Source organism: Hylaeus anthracinus, unplaced genomic scaffold (assembly GCF_026225885.1).
Source record: "Hylaeus anthracinus isolate JK02 unplaced genomic scaffold, UHH_iyHylAnth1.0_haploid 12001, whole genome shotgun sequence".
Taxonomy (NCBI): Eukaryota; Metazoa; Arthropoda; class Insecta; order Hymenoptera; family Colletidae; genus Hylaeus; species Hylaeus anthracinus.
The window spans coordinates 19,125,642-19,144,001 of NW_026534348.1; the positions used below are offsets into that span (position 1 = coordinate 19,125,642).

An 18,360-nucleotide genomic window follows, 5' to 3' on the forward strand; every position below is an offset into this window, starting at 1 on the left:
TATCCAAATATATGTTTGTTATAGCCTTTTTAGTAGATTCTCGTTTCCTTGGAAATTATTTAATATTATTTAACCCATTTATAGGATAAGGGCCTCCGAGGAAATATAGCTCTCGCGGGACCCAACGAACCAAGCGACCGTATCGATGTTTTATCATTTAGGCGCGAATCGAGACAGCCGTAGGTTCCCAAAGAGGCAGCACATGCTCGATAACGAGTTAATAAACTCACCCTTTGCGAAGTCGCGGTTTAGAACAGACAAATCGATAACGACGTCGTTAGGAGACGTTGCGGTGACCGTTATTCGCACGAACGAGCGACGCTTTCAATCGACCCGGTGGTCATCCAAGTGAAAACGCGAATTAACTTTCGCCGCGGCAACCCATCTATCTTCGCACGCTACATTAGGTAGCCACCCCTTCATGTCACGTGCTTTTTCATCCTTTGAATATTATGTAACGATATTTGACGCTGAAGATGTTTGCGCTTAGCTCTTCTAGAAGAGTGACACTATTCCTTTCATGATGCAAATGGTAGCAACAAAATTGTTTTTGTTATTTGTCAAGAAATAGCTAAAAATTATTTGTAAAAATATATAATTATTATTTTTAAATTAAAAATAAAGTTAAACGGTTATTTTAAAAGAATGATTGTTTAATTTCAGTATAGTATAATGTATATTCTTTTTCAATACAGCTTTTTCAGATTCTCGGTTACATTTTATTTTTAAATTAAAGGCACTGATTATATTTCTTTCATTTTTGACGTATTCTCATTTAATAAACTGTTTCATCGCAATCATTGCTCGAAGGAAACTAATTGTATAGGCTTTCATTTATTGATTTTTTAGAATATACAGATGCATTGAATGTGAAAATGTATTTTGTTTCATAAAACATACAAGACGACCATTTTCAACTATTGCCTTTCGTATGCGTTTTTATCTGAAACGCGGTTTTGTTCGGCTAATTTTTACGATCGCAGTAGCGTTCAGTGTTCTGGCTGAAACGAGTAACGAGAAAAATTTTCCAAAAAAGAGCAGAGGAAAAGGAAAAAGTTTCGATGGATTGCAACGAACGGTGATTTTTATTCACTGCGTGAGACGGGTCGCACTGTCGTTCGTGTTTCTCGCGAAATGAAACAGACTTCCATTCCGAACGTTCTCCGAGTTAGATGCCCGTTGCCTTTTACATATGGAACGCGACTTGCAAATACCCAGCGCAACAATCACGATCGAGTCGTCGCGGTTCCCGTTTCGTTCCCGTCCATTCCCTTTCCGCTCGAATGTGTCCCGTACCGTAGAATTTCCTTGTCATTGGAAAAGACACGATTACAATAGCATAGAACAGTTACGTCAATTGGAGTAACTTGGAATGGATAGGTTACTTTTCGGATTTTTCTGGCTACGCTCAATTTGATTGATCAGTGTATCAATTTTAGAAAACTTTAACGAAGGTTAACTTAATATAACAGGAAACCAACTTTTCTATAAATTTTGTGTAAACGTTTTCGAAATTGTTACACAATTAGAGTCCAACCATTACCCCACTGTCCAATAATGTTATGGAATAACAATAGTTTCGTGTAGGATTTAATAATAGTTTCGTGTGACCTTTCGAAACGGTAAAGTTTAATTTTTTAATAACGAGGAAACAGTTAAGTAAAATGACATATGTGATGTTGAAGAGGGTTGCACAAAATTTCTTTCGCTTTTATTATTATGGACCAGTATTAAGGTTCATCATCTATTTGTTGAAGACTACAATTGTTACATACTAGAAAACTGTTGTGTTTACTTTCCTTGTGTGTAAATAAACGTGTAAATAAACTACCTCGCAGTATACTGCATTTGTGAGATTGCAAAATAGTAACAAATAAATTCCTTCCTTTCGGATAATTTCATTCTTTAACTGAGGATTGAACCGTTGGTGTATTCGTTTCTTACCCATGTGTTTTAGACTTTGTAATATAAATTTGAAGCAGAAAAGTATCACAAGTCACCCTATTTGATGATCTTTCGTGGTCATCTAAACATCTCGAATAATTTTCTCGTCAAAGTGCGTCCGTTACGTCTCTTGAAGTGTGCTCTGGTAGACAGGAGGCGCCGGGAACACGGGTTGCATAAACACTACCATAATAAAGACGTCGTGGTTTATGGTATAATTATGTTAATTCGCTAATAAACAGCTCGAGCGACTCGCGCCTTGGCTGATGTACCGCATGCGCCTCGTTTTGTTCTCTCGGTAGTGGATAACCAGCCTCGTTGGCCTGCACAGAATGAAATAAATCGCTGCGCGAGTTCCCGAGATACCTCGCGTTTCGCGGACACGGATACAAGCAGGTCGAGCATCTTGGCAACCGACTGGCCGGTGATTGAAAGTGAAGATGGATTAAGGGCGATAGGATAAGCTCCATTTCCTCCAGCGGCGTCATCCTAAGAACTGGTCGGATAGCTCATCGGCCGATCAATTGACCCGGAAATCGCTGGATTCTTGGCCGCTTCGTGCCCGTTTACGAAATAATCGTGGCGACTGATAGTCGACTGGCGAATCATTTCAAGAAATGTCTGGCTTAGTCCCACCTACGATAGAAATGAGAAGGTTAGTGTACTACGAAGGCATAGTTCGTTCACCAGATGCTCTGACACTGGGACCCTTTAAGAGTATTTAGCTGTAATACTAAATGAAGGTAATCTAGAAACATCTAGATACAATAATTTGTCTATGCTATTATTATGAAGGTGTGGTGATCCTCGATTATCTCAAGAACCACTGGATCGATTTGGATGGGACTGCTTAGAATCTCTAGTATTAGAGACTACGTTTCGAAACTCTATTTTATAAGGGTTGAAAAGAGAATAACAGTTACGCCCATTCTATCCGGAAAAGCGTTCACAAGCTAATTTATTAGAGATATATCTGAGACAATACACGTTGACTAATTTGTTACGTAATATTTTATAATAACAATCTATAGTCGGCTAGTCTTTCAAATCACTTATGGAAATGTCTGACTCGGTCTCATACACTTTCACTAGATGTTCTGCATGTTATCTGCATGATTTCGAAACACTGGGTTGGTAAACGATCACACATGAGGGATAGTGAATTGTTACTGATGGAAATCTTATTTTTATAGTGGCTATATAGCTATATATAAGCTTGTAGCGGTATTGCCAGCACATTCATGTTGACAAACATTGTAATTGAACATAACGTAAGTACCCGGCATACTTGCCGAGGGAGAGGAATAGTTCGGATAACTTTTACCTTCAATATCTTCCTAACGAACAAGTTTAGGGCGTAAGCATGTTAGTACTTTTATGTAAAGAACAAGAAACTGCATCGATCTGTGTCATCAAAAATATAGGTTTCCATTAAAAAAAAAAGTGCGGTTACATTTTTCTTATGCACAAAAGTGCATAAAATTACTTGCATATTATGCACCATCCGACACCATTTAACTTTCACTTATAACATCTTTTTCTACTCCCAACCGTTTAAGAGGTACAGCCTGTTTCAGTTGCGTGGGACACCTTGTATATAAAAACAGAAAGTAATTAAAATGAATAATTTGAACATAACACAGTCTTATAAGGTGACAAAATGTTCCAAACAAAAGTTGCATGGTATCTAGGGGGACAACAGTGCTGTAATCTGTTTTTCATTGCCTTACATTTTTATTGAGATATTAGGGTTACCTTCAGTTTTTAAATGGAATGTCTAGTATTTTTGTTCGAATTCGGATAAATCATTAAATTTTTGGTAAAAAAGTATTACATGACGTGGGACTTGAAATGAAAAATTACTGAGATATTTATAAAAGAAGTTTATGGGCAATAGCTGCTAAGGTTGAAGTACGACATCCTTCATTATTCACAACTTTGTGATACTTTTTTAACCGACTTCGAAAAGAAGGAGGTTACTCAATTCAACATGTATATTTTTTTTTTACGTTTCTGTACATTAAAATTGCCATGTTCTTTGAGTCTTAACTCTCTAAGCCTTAAGAAGGTAGCATGCGATGACTGATTTCGATCAGGATACTTAGCTTGGTACAAGATCTTAGCTCTTATAGCATTTTCTTCACACGCACTATAAACAATTATCATAACGTTGTTTCACTGTTACTGAACATCGTAAGAAAAATGTAGCACCTTTCTCAATACGACTTTAACTTTTACTGAGATACTGAATAGACAGTTCGTGTTGATGATTATTAATATTTAACAGGGAATTTGTTTACAGACATGACCTACCGACGTAAATAAAGTCGTGCTAAGAATCACGTTGACTAAGCGTATTTCTTAATAGAAGATTATTAATTTTAAAATATCTCAGTAATTATTCATTTCAAGTCTTACTTCGTGTAATACTTTTTTACGCAAAATGTGATGATTTATCCGAATTTGAAAAAAAATATTACACATCCTATTAAAAAAACTGAAGGTGACCCTAATATCTCAATGAAAAAATAAGGTAATAAAAAACAGATTACATCACTATATGTTTCCCTAGATACCATTCCACTTTTGTTTGAAACATTTTGTCGTACAACAAATACCTTACGATTTATTTGAGGTCGTCACCTTATAAGACTCACCCTGTATATCATTAGTGAGTTCAGTTGTTGAGTGCTCTTTCATTTAATTACTCTCTGTGTTTATTCGCCTACAAATACCGTCTATAGATAAATAGAATATTATTATGTATAAACTAATGGAAATTGTGGAGATTTGTCCTCGATTACCTTGGAAACTGGATGGTGCTGAATTCCATGGAGGCTATACCGGCACATGGCTCGCAGTTCACGTAGAATGTAGCATTGACCACTTACAGATATTTGGATGTAGGCAGTCACGTCTACCCCAAAGTCTGTAAGTTGTCGAAATTATTTTATAATTTTGTCAATGCGTAGTTGAATAGGCTATCGTACCATAAACGCTGCCAGTCATGTCCCGTTACGGTTTTTCCAGCCGGATTATCAGCGCAGCTCGGAAACTTCTGTTCTCACGACACTTCGAGTCGAACCACCGACTAGACAAGTATCCCTTGTATTCTAGACAAGATAAAACATAGTACCTCGTGTGAATATATTTTGTCGTGTATACCATAACACAATCTAAGTACCGACAGAGGCTCTGAAGTATCATTATATTGAAGAGTGGAACGGAAGTGTTAAGCAAGTTAGAGGAAAGGTGTATCCTACCTGCAACTCTTAAATCAGATGTCTCTCGAGTCAGATTTCAACAACTCGATATGTCGCTCTCGTGCTAGTTACAGCATTTCCACTCTTCTTGAGAGAAGTATTCGTATCCAAATAGACCCGTAAGTATAGTGTCAACATAGATGAGAGAGATGGAGCGAGGCTGATTCGAAATACCGTGAAAATCCTTCGTCGGCGCCCCTTTGTCCGCGTCGTTGCGCGTCCAAGCCAACGATACGGAGATAATGTGATTTGTGTCGTATTGCGTCGAGGCTGGACACGTCGGTGGAGATCTAGGAAGGAGGAGAACACGATGGATCGGGATCAGGAAAAGAAAGAAGCCCGACTTTATCCACGGTTCACTGGCGTGCTATTAATTTTTCATCAGGCTGGGAAAACAGAATCGATAATGTTTCTTCTTGGATGCGGTACGTGTTTGGCGTGCGCTAGGGATCGAGACACGGAATCCGCATTCGACGCTGGACGACCGGAAGCTCTGGGAAAGGCGTTAGAAAAGGAAGGAGAGGAAGTGCCCTGGAAGTTGTTCGTATATCGGTCTGGCGATAACGGCCGAGGAGAGCTAGGTGAGAAAGGCAAAGAACTCGATAAGGCCGAGTTTACGGTTATTCCTTCAATTAAGCCACAACGAGCCGTTTAAAGTTGCCAGTGATTTTCGCCAACCGCCGTCAACCGTGGTTACGTTTTATTGCTGGCTCTTCGTTTTCCGCCCTCTTCATTTCCAATTAAAACGATGTCCCGACCTGGTTTCTTCGTCCGTGACTAGCCTTACCTTTCTACATTGTGTTAAAGTTCTCTTTTGTTGGAAGTCTGTTGTCTGCTGTATCGTAAAATCAACGACAACCGATACTTTGCTCGTTTTTATCCTTACGGAGTTGGTAGTTCTGGTTGGTGCTAGGAAATTATGACTAATGGTTGAGTAGCTCGTTTTTGCGTGATTTGATTTTTCGTTGAGTTAATGTCGCTGGAGGTAGTCGAAATAGAGCGATGAGTATATCGCATGAGTCGTTTGCGTGATTTTTTTTACATAAAATAAGCGAGTAGAAATAAATAGCTATGAATACCTAGTATACGCAAGGATCAATAAGTATTTTGTACAATTGAAAGAGGAGTTGAAAAATTGGAGTATTGGAAACATATTAAGGAAATATTAGATTATCTAAAAATTCAATAAACCCTCCGATAGTAGTTCTTGGAACTGGTCGAATTCAATTAGGATTGAATATAATTCAAATGGAGTTCAGCTAGCTGAATCGTTAGAACTGGAAAAGTATAGACTGCAGTGACGGTGAATCCAATTTTAATCAGCATCTCACAAATTTTTGTAGTCTAAGGGAACGTTAAACAAATGTTTAGACTATCTAGTATTGCATCCTTACAACAGAGAGATACACTACTTTAGAAGTACTCAACTATGGACAATATATAGAAAAAATATTGATTATTTGTAATAAGAGTTTGTAAATTCATTAAACAACTACAATGACAATAAATGTTGCAATGGATTACACACAGGCTATTGTAATGATACCGAATTGATGAATATACTGTACTGTATGCGAGCTATGTAAATCAAGCATGTGTACAGAGTCTTTATATCGGCAAAGCAAACTATCGAATGATCTGGTGAAGAAACAACTTCTAATTTGAATAATCCTCTGCCAACGAAAGAAAAACATAATTTTCTCCCGACAAAGAATGATCACATCATCGCATCATTTCAAGATGTACAGTGGGTGTAGAAAGTATTCGTACACTGATCAGTTTCCAAAAACACTGTGTAAAATTGTAATTTATTAACTTATTTTTTATAAACAATGTCATTCTACATATTCTCGGAAATCTCTAGAATAGATATAATATATTACAAAAAAAAATAGCTATTTATGTAAGTTGCTAAATTAACAAGAAAAAAACAATTAATCGATAGAAATGTTGAAGCAATAAGTATTCGCACAACTGTTTAAAATTACTTTACTGGAAATTTGATGTTTTCTAATTTGCACGGAGCAATAAACTAATGTGTTTACGTTATAAACTCTACTATAAATGGTTCGTCATAAGAATCGTACAAATACTTATTGCTTCTATACTTTTACCCAGTTTTCGCATGTTTTTGTTAATTTCACAAATTCTATTAACTAGTAAATGTTGTTTGGACTATACCTATCTTAGAGACTTCCGAGAATATGTAAAATATCATTGATTACAAAAAAAAGAAGTTAAGAAACTACAATTTCACAGAAAAGTTTTTTGGGAAATTGATCGGTGTACGAATACATTTTACACCCACTGTATTTATCTTCTGTTTACCGTTTTGTAATATTCTTATGACCAGAATAGCGTAAATTGCGTCTGTCTGTTTATCTAATGTAACGTTCCCCGCAGTCAGCGAACCGAAGTTCGTGTTTTCAATTTCACCAAGAAAGGTTGATTCAAATTACTCCCCACCGTGCGGAAATCGAAACCAATGGATGTAAGAAGTTCATTCCGAGTACGGTCGGCAGCGAAACTCGGGGAAACGCAATCTGTACTTTCGGGCACTGTGCTATTCAGTCGGAAGGAATTGTCTGATCATCTATGGCTGCGGCTGATAGTGTAAGGTCCTCGGCGTACAGACACGTACAGGCCATACGTGCATCGATATTATCCGGGGTATTCTTGTTCGTTTCCACTCCCTTCTTGCGCCTTGTTTCTCCTTTTTTTTTCCATAGACATATATATTTGAATTCAACGCCGCGTTTCGGCCCACTTCCATTCCGATGGATGAATCGGGGTTTGGTCAGATATTGGACGCAGCCGTGAATGGCTGGATACGTAGAAGTTGCGGTCGAGGGTCCACGTTGGAGAGAAAAGGCGAAGGAAATGGGCTTCGCGGCGGAAGAGGGCAACAATACGACGAAAACGTTATTCGAGGTTGGAGCATCGAGTCGACGCGGGCTAGCTTTTGGCGCGCACTCCCGTGGCGGATTTCATTTTATTTCCGGTCCAGGCTTCGGCCACTCTTTTGTGGATCGTCGTTCGACCGCGGCTAGGGACTTTTCGCCCTTGCCACCCAGCTTTCTTTATCATCGAATGTGTACCGTATACAAGAGGATGAACGGAACACACTGAAAAGGGGATTTCTGCGAGCCAAAGACTCGACTTAAGACACTCTCCCCCGTTCCCTCGTGTCCGCCTTCCATCGACCTTCTCCCTTCTGCATCGTTATCCGTCGGTGTCCTGTCGGGTCCTTTGATTGAACCATTCCTTCAACGAAAATGTTTCCGTCCGGCTCGAAAGGACGGCGTTAGCCCCGTCGAAGCCCACCGGTCTCTTTTATTCCGTGAAATTTTCCGTCCCTCGTCCTCTGCAAATTGTTTCCCATGGAAATTCCGTACCTAATTTCTTTCGTCGATCCTGGAATTCCCTCCTCCTCTGTAGCCATGGCCGTATCAAAAGAGTACTCGCGAGACCCTTATTTGCCATTGACGGAAGACCGGAATGCTGTAAACTGTTTTTAAAGGAGTCTATTATTCGCGTGTTTTACGGGGCACGAGACGAGAGCGTTACTGTATAGAAAGTGGTTTTGATGAGTAAAAGAGGGTCGTGGACGTGGGTGTTGATTACGATCAGAAAGATTCGGGATTAGTTTCTTCTATTCGGTGGAGCTAGGTTGTGTCGCTCCAACAATTACCTCTGGGATGACTCAGATAAACTTAGAATTTGTCAGACTTGAATTAGATGAATTTGTAGTAGCAAAGAAGTGGCAAGTAGCTAACGAGAACAAATATTTGATCTTTTATGACAATACAAATGAACGTTTATTTCATGCAAACGTTATTTCTCTGTTAGTTTTGGAGTAATAACTGTAAGCAAACGAACATTTTAATGAAAATTAACATTTCTTGAAGAATTATAGGATAAGTTTCGACACGGTATCTCATTAGACAAATTATTTGAAGTATTAAGAAGATCTTTATGTAATAATAGTGAGTTTTATTTTCTTGATCCAAATCGACCACAATAATTGAAGTTTTGATAATCCTAAAAACAGTAATTTCTTGTTAGTGTTGGTACATTCTTAAAAGGAACCTGAGACAATTTATACAAAGAGTAGTCCTTTGTAAATTAGAATTTAAGATACGTAAAATAAATTCATTGAAGAATTACGTCTAACACTTCTGTTAGAGGATTCTAACAGTCTCGTTAAAATTTCATGGAAACAGGTAAGGAAGAATACTGACCCTCGTTAGGATTTATTGACTTCGACGAAAATATACAGGCAGTATGAGGGTTACTGGGACGTAACAGTCCGGTTTAAGGCGCACGATTACAGAGAGCGAATGGGCGTGTGGGTTCTTATTAGGCGACTCGGTAAAAAAAATACTAAAAATACTCGAGTGGTACTAAACTCCCAGGAAGATGTTTAACGACCACCATAGCCAAGTATGCCTCCGAGATACCCAGGTCTCGTTGAAAAACGCGTAAAACCTTGAAGTACGTGAGACCTTGAACCCCAGGATGCGTACTATCGCTCTCGATGGTAATACACGCTTCACGATTTGGAAAAACCACTCGGGTCCCATTCTTGCTGCTCAAGTCGAAAGAAACGCGAGGCAAGAAAGAATCGAAGATCCAGGATTCAGGACAATCTGCCGATTTCGACGGGTAGGAATGTTAATACGACAATATGTATTCATACACAATCACGTGACTTATTCACAAATCGGCCCGACTCGACATTACGATAACGTCTGACTAACGAGTACATAAATTCCTGCTTCCACTTTGTGTTATTCCTCCTCTGCGCTGTGTCTACTGGCGAATATAATCATGTCGACCTACATTGTCGTAACTGTCATCGATAATGGTGTGCAATTCCTTTGCTCCGTAACTGTCCTTTACATACACGATGATTTGATTTTAATTATTCTGAGAAAAGAGGACATGGATCAATACTATTACCGAGGAATTGACGAAAGAAGACAGAATTTCTTTGCTCTTTGGTTATTTCATAAGAGTAAAATAAAACCACGCGTGCGAAGTGGAGCAAGAGGCGAAGACAGTGTTTCTGAAATTTCACATTTTTTCTCGGTATGGGAGAAGATAAGTAGAGGAATGTTTGGTTAGTAAAATTCAAAGCACATCGTGGTATTCGATAGCGGCTAAAAAGATTTGGGACTCTTAGATGTTGAAAGAAGCTTAATTTTGCTCATTTCTACTTGAATAAATGATGTTTAATGCAAAAGAAAGTAATTGTTTTATTATCCGAAAATTCCACTATCCAGCCACTTTTGTCTCCTTATTAGTTCGGATATGGGAGTCTCTACTGTATTCCTTTCTTTTTTTTCCTCCATCTTTGTAAAGCTGCTTTTTCACTGTAGTTATGACTCACTGTCCACTGTATCCTCTATTTGCATAAACTTTATTCATGTTTCCGAACACTCGTTTATAATATTTCTATTTACAATTTACATACGTGGATTTATATTTCACTATTACCGAATATTTAATTTATATGTATTATTCAATACGCAGAATTCTGATTAGTCTACGGATTATGTTATTTCATTCAAACAATACGCTGAACTGCCAGGATACGGAACACCAGATCCTCAAATAATTTCGATCAATACAGTTACGACTAATGTATGGAGTTTCTATACGCATTCTTCGCCCCTCATTCATTCACGCATGATCATACCTAAACGTATTGCGTTTACACAAATTTCACTGTACAGTTTGAAGTACCCGCGAGGTAAAACGCGCTTACCCAATCGCGATTTACATAACGTAACAGAATTACACATTGAATTTCCGCGATGCTTTCCAGCGGGTGGTTCATTGGCGAATTTAATGGAAAGTGTGGGCCAATGGCAACAGAGAGCGATTGATGTCGTGTTAATGGTTGCACGCCCTTCGCGATGAAAATTCCCGTGATTGTGAGTTTTTGATCGCAGAAATGCGCTCGCACGAGCATCTAGGATTTGTAAAAAGCGCTGGCTGCGACGTATTTGCATAGGTAATTGCACGTTGCACGCGCTGACTCGTTGTTGATACAATCGAATTGGGTCGGCGGTGATTTTGTTTTCGCCGCTTTGACCGAGATTTGTTCGTCGAAACTTGTCACCGCGCACCCTTTGCATGTTACAGGATATAACTCGTTTTTTTTTTTTTATGCTGATCATTGTTAACTCGTACCGAATATACAGGTGTCAAAGGTAGTGCTATCCAAATATACGTTCGTTATAGCTTTTTTAGCAGATTCTTGTTTTCTTGAAAATTATTTAATATTATTTAACCTATTTATAGGATAAATTATTAATAAGGATTAATGTTCGTTCTCTGTAGTGAATCGTCTGATCTATGAAAATTATTAGAATTTTCAGGAATTCATAAATGAAATTTATTTTAAGACTTTGATCTTAGCTATAAGCCCACATTAGGCTATCATTTAATATCATACAATAATGACGTAGTTTCAACTGATATTTTATTATATTTTACTATATTTTACTATAATATGAGGTCATATTATGAAATGATAAATATAGATCTATTATCTATAATCTATACAATTGTAATATTGTGTTTATAACATTTTGTATAGAGCGTTTATAACGACTGTGGTTATATTGGGTTATGTTTTTTTGACAAATCATTAATTGAAAAATAGGTGAAATTTTACTGCACCCAGTGTAACACTTATGTATACCTTGAATATCAATTAATCGACACGAATAAATAAACACGAAATAATTCTTTTTAATAGTTTACTAATACACGATAGGGGGTTAAGATGACGTGTAAAGTCACAATCTGCCATCTTACATACATCTTCCACAGCGTTATAAAAAAATAACCATTGATTTGCCTTCCTTTGTTGTTTAACTCTTTTTAGCATTTACACGAGTGTACAAATAATCCTACACCCATCTCATCAAACAGAAGGTAACGAAATAAACCAGTGCCGATCAAAGACTAACATTGAATTCTGGTGAAGAACATACGGAAACAGTCTTCCATTCACCGTGATTTGAAATGCACGTAGAGTTTTACGGTTGATGGAAATTGAGTCGAAGAATAGGAGAGATAGCGTTTGAAGGAACAGGTTCAGCATGACAGCTTGGAGGATCAGCGAATATCGAAGGAAGAGTCGAGGTATATTGGGGCGCGGAAATTGCTTTACGATTACTTGTATATAAATGATTCCGCTCCTGTGTGCCGATGAAAAATAAAAATGAGATCCGTATCGTAACGTTTTGATACGTTAAATTCAGGCTTTTTCTTCTGTTCGCCAAAACTTACAGATTATAGGTGAACGACATGGATGAAGAATGTCTTCGCTAAAATGTTATCGATGGACTGCCGACGAATTTCAGAGGAAATTTTAGCATATATTTTATATAGATGCAAAGTAATCTCAATTTATACCAGATACTAAATAATTTCCTGGGATCGTAACTAAAATAAACAATTCTATCAGTTCGCTTCTGACACCATTTTTAATACAACTTGCCTGAAAGTTAATGAAAAGATCTATTGGGTTGTAGAGAAAGTCATGACGTATTTTTTCTTGATTTTTCAAATGTTATTTATTTATATAAAGGACAAAGATCAATCAATGATATATAACCCGTTTTGTTCGATAACCTTTCGCCACCGTTCAGTGAGTTTCATAATTCCTCGTTTATAGAAGGACTTGTCTTTATCGGCGAAAAACTGACTAAGGTGCTAATTAACAGCTCATCGGAATCGAACGTTATATCACGCAAAGAAGCTTGAAGAGCGCGAAACAAATGGAAGTCCGATGGCGCAAGATCTGGCGAGTATGGTGGGTTTGGTAACACATCCCATCCAAGCTCCAGTAATTTTTTAATTATTGCTTTGATTTTGTCATAATCAACCGTGATGGGTCTCCCTGACCGAGGAGCATCGCTGAGATTAAAATCACCAGCACGGAATTTCGTGAACCATCGTTGGCACTGACGTTCTTGTAAAGCATTGTCACCGTAAATTTTACGCAACTTTTCGCAAGCTTGACTTGCATTCTTCCCTTTATGGAAGTAAAACAATAGAATATGGCGAAAATGTGTAGTTTGATCTTCCATTTTTAATTTATCGTAAAATTTTCCAAACTCAACCAAATCGATCAGTCTTTTGTTTAGTACGAAGCTAGAGTTCTTAGTTGCCAAATGACAGAAATCACGTGGTTGCAACTGACTCTAGTACTGCCAAAAGTAAACTAATGCCACCTGTTGCAGAAATGCGTCACGACCTTTCCGACAACCCAATATATTTACACATTCTACTTACCTTTAGAAATAGTCAGCATAATAAGAAAATCTACAATTACATTTGAATACAAAATTACTATTGCTCGAATATTTTCGGAGCGATAGACGTGATGCACGTTGCCCCGACAAGGATAACTTAGACCGACTGTACAAACTCCGATATGAGGGTTAACGTATTCCCCTTCTGGCATTTTACAGAGTAATACCGCCTTTACAAAATTTCAATGTAATACATACTAAATTACACATTGTTTTCCTTCAATTTTGAACCAGCTGTTCAAGGATTCCAACTACTACGCGATACGACAATTTTAACGATAGGATAGAGCGAGCGTGAAACGACGAGGACAACTTGTACTCATCAGTGAGAGTCATCGCTAATATCGAAAGGTTTTAACATTTTTCTCCAACCATGGAAGAAACGTGACTGACCAAAGTAGGTCACGAGGTGCCATGGTACGTCCTGGGCGCAAATTATTAAAGATATCCAGAGGGCGTTATTGTGATGACATAGTCCACACCTGATGACAAGCGTGTTGGACAGCCAGGGGCTGGTGCCATTGATCGGCCCTCTTGGTCGCTCCGAGTGGAAACTAACACGTCTTTTGTCGCATGACTAATTGAGCCCGATATATAATGCGGTGGGTAAAAACTTGCCCGCTCGCGCGGACATTCTTGGCCCCTGAGCGGAGGCGGCGGTCCGTGCACAGGGTTAAAGGGCGAGGACGAGGATGAACATGAACGACGGGAGGGGGGGAAGGACACGGAGAGGGAGAGCCAGAGAGGATGCATTCAGGTGCGCGACTCCGCGGATAAAGGATGGGAGAGACTTTGGTAATGCCGGGCTTTACGCGGCGAATAATCAATGCATCCTGGTGTGCAGCCTCGGTCTGCACGGGCGGTTACACTGAGATAAATGTAATGCGGCGAACCTACTTACGTCCTTTACGTACCGGGTGTCCGAGAAACTGATGGAGATCGCACGGAACTTCGAATAACGTTGCCCTGCGCGTGGAGGATTTGGCGATGAACGATGAGCGACTGAACCTGTGAGGCCAACTATAGTGGGATTCAATTTTGGAAATTTATTGTTCTATGTAGACACGAAGAACATAGCATCGGTTGGGAGACTTGACATAAATATATTAGGTACCGGAAAAAGTTCGTGCGGATTTTCAGAGAAAAATACAAATACTTAAATCTGTTTTAAATCATAGGTTCATTCAACGAAATAATCACCATTTATCATCAATTTCATCAATGACTTTATGAATTTCTTTGCAATAAGTATCTGCAGTAATAGTCTGCCACGTGGAAGAAATTCAACGTGAACGATACCTCGTGTAGTCCACCAAACAGTGATCAGCACCTTCTTCGAATGGAGACTCAGTTTTGGTATGGTTCCTGTTGCATATGACCACTTCTGAACCTAGTGGTGTGATCGTACATTATCATATTCCACCCACTTTTCATCACAAGTTAAAATTCGATCGATAAATGGATATTGCAAATGCTCAGCCGGGAGTATTTGTTCTCTTCCGTTAACAATTGGAAGCGGTATCCATTTGCCCAATCTTTTGTGAAAATTAAGTAAATGAATTCGCTTTCTTGCGGTAGATTCTTCACATTCGAATACTTGAGCTAGCTCAGGACATCTGTTTCTTGGATTTGAACTTACGTACGCGATGAATTTTTCGTCTTCGATGACAGATGAACATCCTGAACGCGGTTCGTCATCTAACGATTCATTTCCTTCTTTGAACCTTTTAAACCATTTCTGTGCGGTTCTTTCACTAACAGCACCTTTCCCATAAACGCTACAAATGCGTCTTGCTGCATTTGCTGCTGTACTGCCAAGTTTAAATTCGTAAAGAATAAAAGCACGAATTTTGACTCTTTCGCTGTCCATGTTTACTGTTCCTATAGCTACACAACAATGAAACAATTGAACTCCACAGAGCATGCATACCAATTACAAAGATCAAGCTTTAAAATGAAACCAAACTCATGTCTTACAATTGCCAATTACCACACGAAAATCGATATATAGTTACAATTAACGAATAAACCGCACGAACATTTTCCGGTACCTAATACATATATACGTTTTGGAGTTTTTGATTTAAGATTGGATTTTGGAAATTTAGTGTTCTAAGTTGCAATAAGTAACATTAACGCTATATGGCTCGATATATGTATTCTAAAGTTTTAGAATTTTGGACTTAAGATGGATTGCCTCTGAGATATATATATATATCCATGGATCATTGCATTCATTACTGTTTCCAAAGATGCAAATTATTTGTTTACCGATTTATTGCTTCTTTAGAGTTAATAGTCAGTTTAAAATGTTGTTTATGATTAAATCCAAGATAAAATGTCTTTAAGCTTTTTTCGTGCGGTCATTTTTAAGTAAAGTTTCATAAATCAAGGCACGAAATATGTTAGTTCCGTCAATGTGGCTATTTCGAATAAATATCTACTATTTGTACAAAGCATTTCGAATTCGTAAGATTTTATTTTTTTGCTTCAGTAAGTGTATACTTCATTATAATTGTAAAAGCTACTATAATTGTAATAGCTAAGATTCACTTGGTTAAATGGAAAGTATAAATATACGTCAAACCATACTTGTAGTCATAAAAAAGGTTGGCCATGGCCTGAAGCACGTGGCACGTGTGAATGGAGCATTGGACGAGACGCCACATAGAACTGAAGAAAAAAGGGATATTAAATTTGTTGTTTTAAAAAGAAACTTTACGATCTTCTTTTGCAAGAATTCGTTACTCAAAAGGCTATAAACTTATCTCTTGAGTAATTGCAACCAACTTGAACTACGAGACATCTCGTAGTTGGCACTGAATGGGTTAAAACATCATTTCCGATGGCAAAGGTCTATCGTAACTAGATTCCATATCCATTTGCTTGGTTCCAATATCAATTATGTAAACTAGTTAAAACTACTTCCCGAAGAAAGCTTCTTATCCTGGGAGCCGAATGGTCGATCGAATAAGAGCATCATTGGTTCCTTTTCACTTACATCTATCCAAACAACGTATCATAGCTTTTCTCGACTTTTTCGATTGACAAGTATTCGTTCCCAATTCATTTTTCCCGTGAAAAGTACAATTACGCGCTATTAACGTCCACGCGGGGCTATCAGTTTGCATCAGTGGATAACCCAATTCCACGTTGCACGTATGGGGGGAATTGGATTCGGGCTGAGAGGAAACGCCCAATTTCAAGGTGTCCGTTTTTCCTCGGGTAACCGTGGCGCGAGGCGAAATTCGCTCGCTCTGGGGGCATAACTGCGCAAGAGAAAGGAAAAGAAAGAGCTTGGGCGATTGTTCGAAACGGACTTAAGGATATACGAGCCGCAGCACAGGTTGCCGGTTACTTCGGCGCTGAGAGAGATTTAAAGCCCTTGCTCCGAGGGAAGGAAGGATGCCCGGAATGGTGGTAGGAATTTAGCGCATTATGGCGCGAGTTAATATTGGGCGGACAGCGGGTGGAGTCCACTGCCACTAAATATACTCACTTCTCCTCTTTTCGCGGACTACGTTCAAAAACTCTCCGAGTCGCAGCTACGTCCAATAAGAATTCCGTTTTATCGTCGCCCTGGTTCCCTTTTCTTTTTATGTGCCCTGTCGCGCGTCGTCCTTTATATTCAATGCGAATTTCCGAACTATTGGCCTACCGCAGCCGTTCCTGTCGGTTTCTTCGTAGGAAAATCTAACTTTATTCGACACCTTCACAGTTTCTTATTACTTCAAATCTACCGCAATAATGTGATCTTTTGCCTGTTAGTCAGACATTTTCAATGGATTAATTAGTCCACGCAAGCATGTCTAAAAAATATATATATATTTATTTATTGCTTTTAAACCGAATATTGTTTATATAGCATATACGTTATATAAACATATTAACATATTGCTTAACATCTTAATACGCCTTTTTTACATAGATTAACTTAAGACTAGTTTGTATAGCGTCTGTGTGCTTACATTATTTTAATGAAATGAAATTAAATTATAATAATAATAATTATTTAATTTAAATTTAAATTAAATTAAATTCTTATTGCGCATCGTTTAATAAACTCGAATATAATCAGCAGACCTTTAATATCTGGACCGCATAGGAAACACCTCATACAAGTCGGGAGGTAGTATTTGCGACGGTGAAGCGCTGTATTTCGCTCTTACGATGGGGTCAATTTTACATTTTTACATGTCTGTAGGTTGTCTTCAAACGCTTTGAGAATTAATTAAAATCCTAGTTTAATGTATAAAACGTATTGTCTAGGACAAAATGCTAAGCCTAAGAAGTATCATTGTCAGAATAGCAGCTATGATAGAATTTTTATTAACAATGGAAAAGTCCACATAATACATTATATATTAATTTGATACATTAACAAACCGTTTTAAGGTAGTCGCTAAATATAACACATGATGGAAACTTAACCTTAAGAATCTAACAAGTTTTATATTTATTTGCAGACCAATTAATATATTGCAAACGTCTTTACAATACTCTTCATTTTTTATCACTTGATATTCAAATTATAATAATTTGACAACAAATAATAAAGTATCTTTCTCTATGTGAATTCGTTGAAAAGACAGTAGGTAACTAATTGAAGGTAATCTTTCAAACACATACAAAAAAATTTACATTATGTAAAAAAATGTCTTGAAATGAAGTTACTTGGCCACTATAACAGTATGAAAAGTAGCTTTATTTTGTAAAATGCAATGAATATTTGTAGCCATCAGAACGCGAGTGATACAGTAATGATAATAATGCCTCTTTATTGCACCAAAATCATACACAAAAATGAAACGAAATACAGA

At 38.0% G+C, this 18,360-nt stretch overlaps 3 long non-coding RNA genes across 3 annotated transcripts in view; 2 read left to right on the forward strand and 1 right to left on the reverse strand.

Moving 5' to 3' along the window:
- The window catches only part of LOC128891313 (uncharacterized), a 495,141-nt gene that overhangs the window by 86,311 nt on the left and 390,470 nt on the right, over positions 1–18,360 (forward strand). The gene's annotated exons all lie outside the window — the stretch shown is intronic.
- Positions 1,903–3,387, forward strand: LOC128891328 (uncharacterized). The gene is made up of 3 exons (XR_008460812.1): positions 1,903–2,599; positions 2,740–3,074; positions 3,138–3,387. It is a non-coding gene; the product is annotated as an uncharacterized LOC128891328 (long non-coding RNA).
- Positions 4,747–5,487, reverse strand: LOC128891327 (uncharacterized). The gene is made up of 3 exons (XR_008460811.1): positions 5,208–5,487; positions 4,935–5,057; positions 4,747–4,873 (listed from the first exon to the last, which is right to left on the reverse strand). It is a non-coding gene; the product is annotated as an uncharacterized LOC128891327 (long non-coding RNA).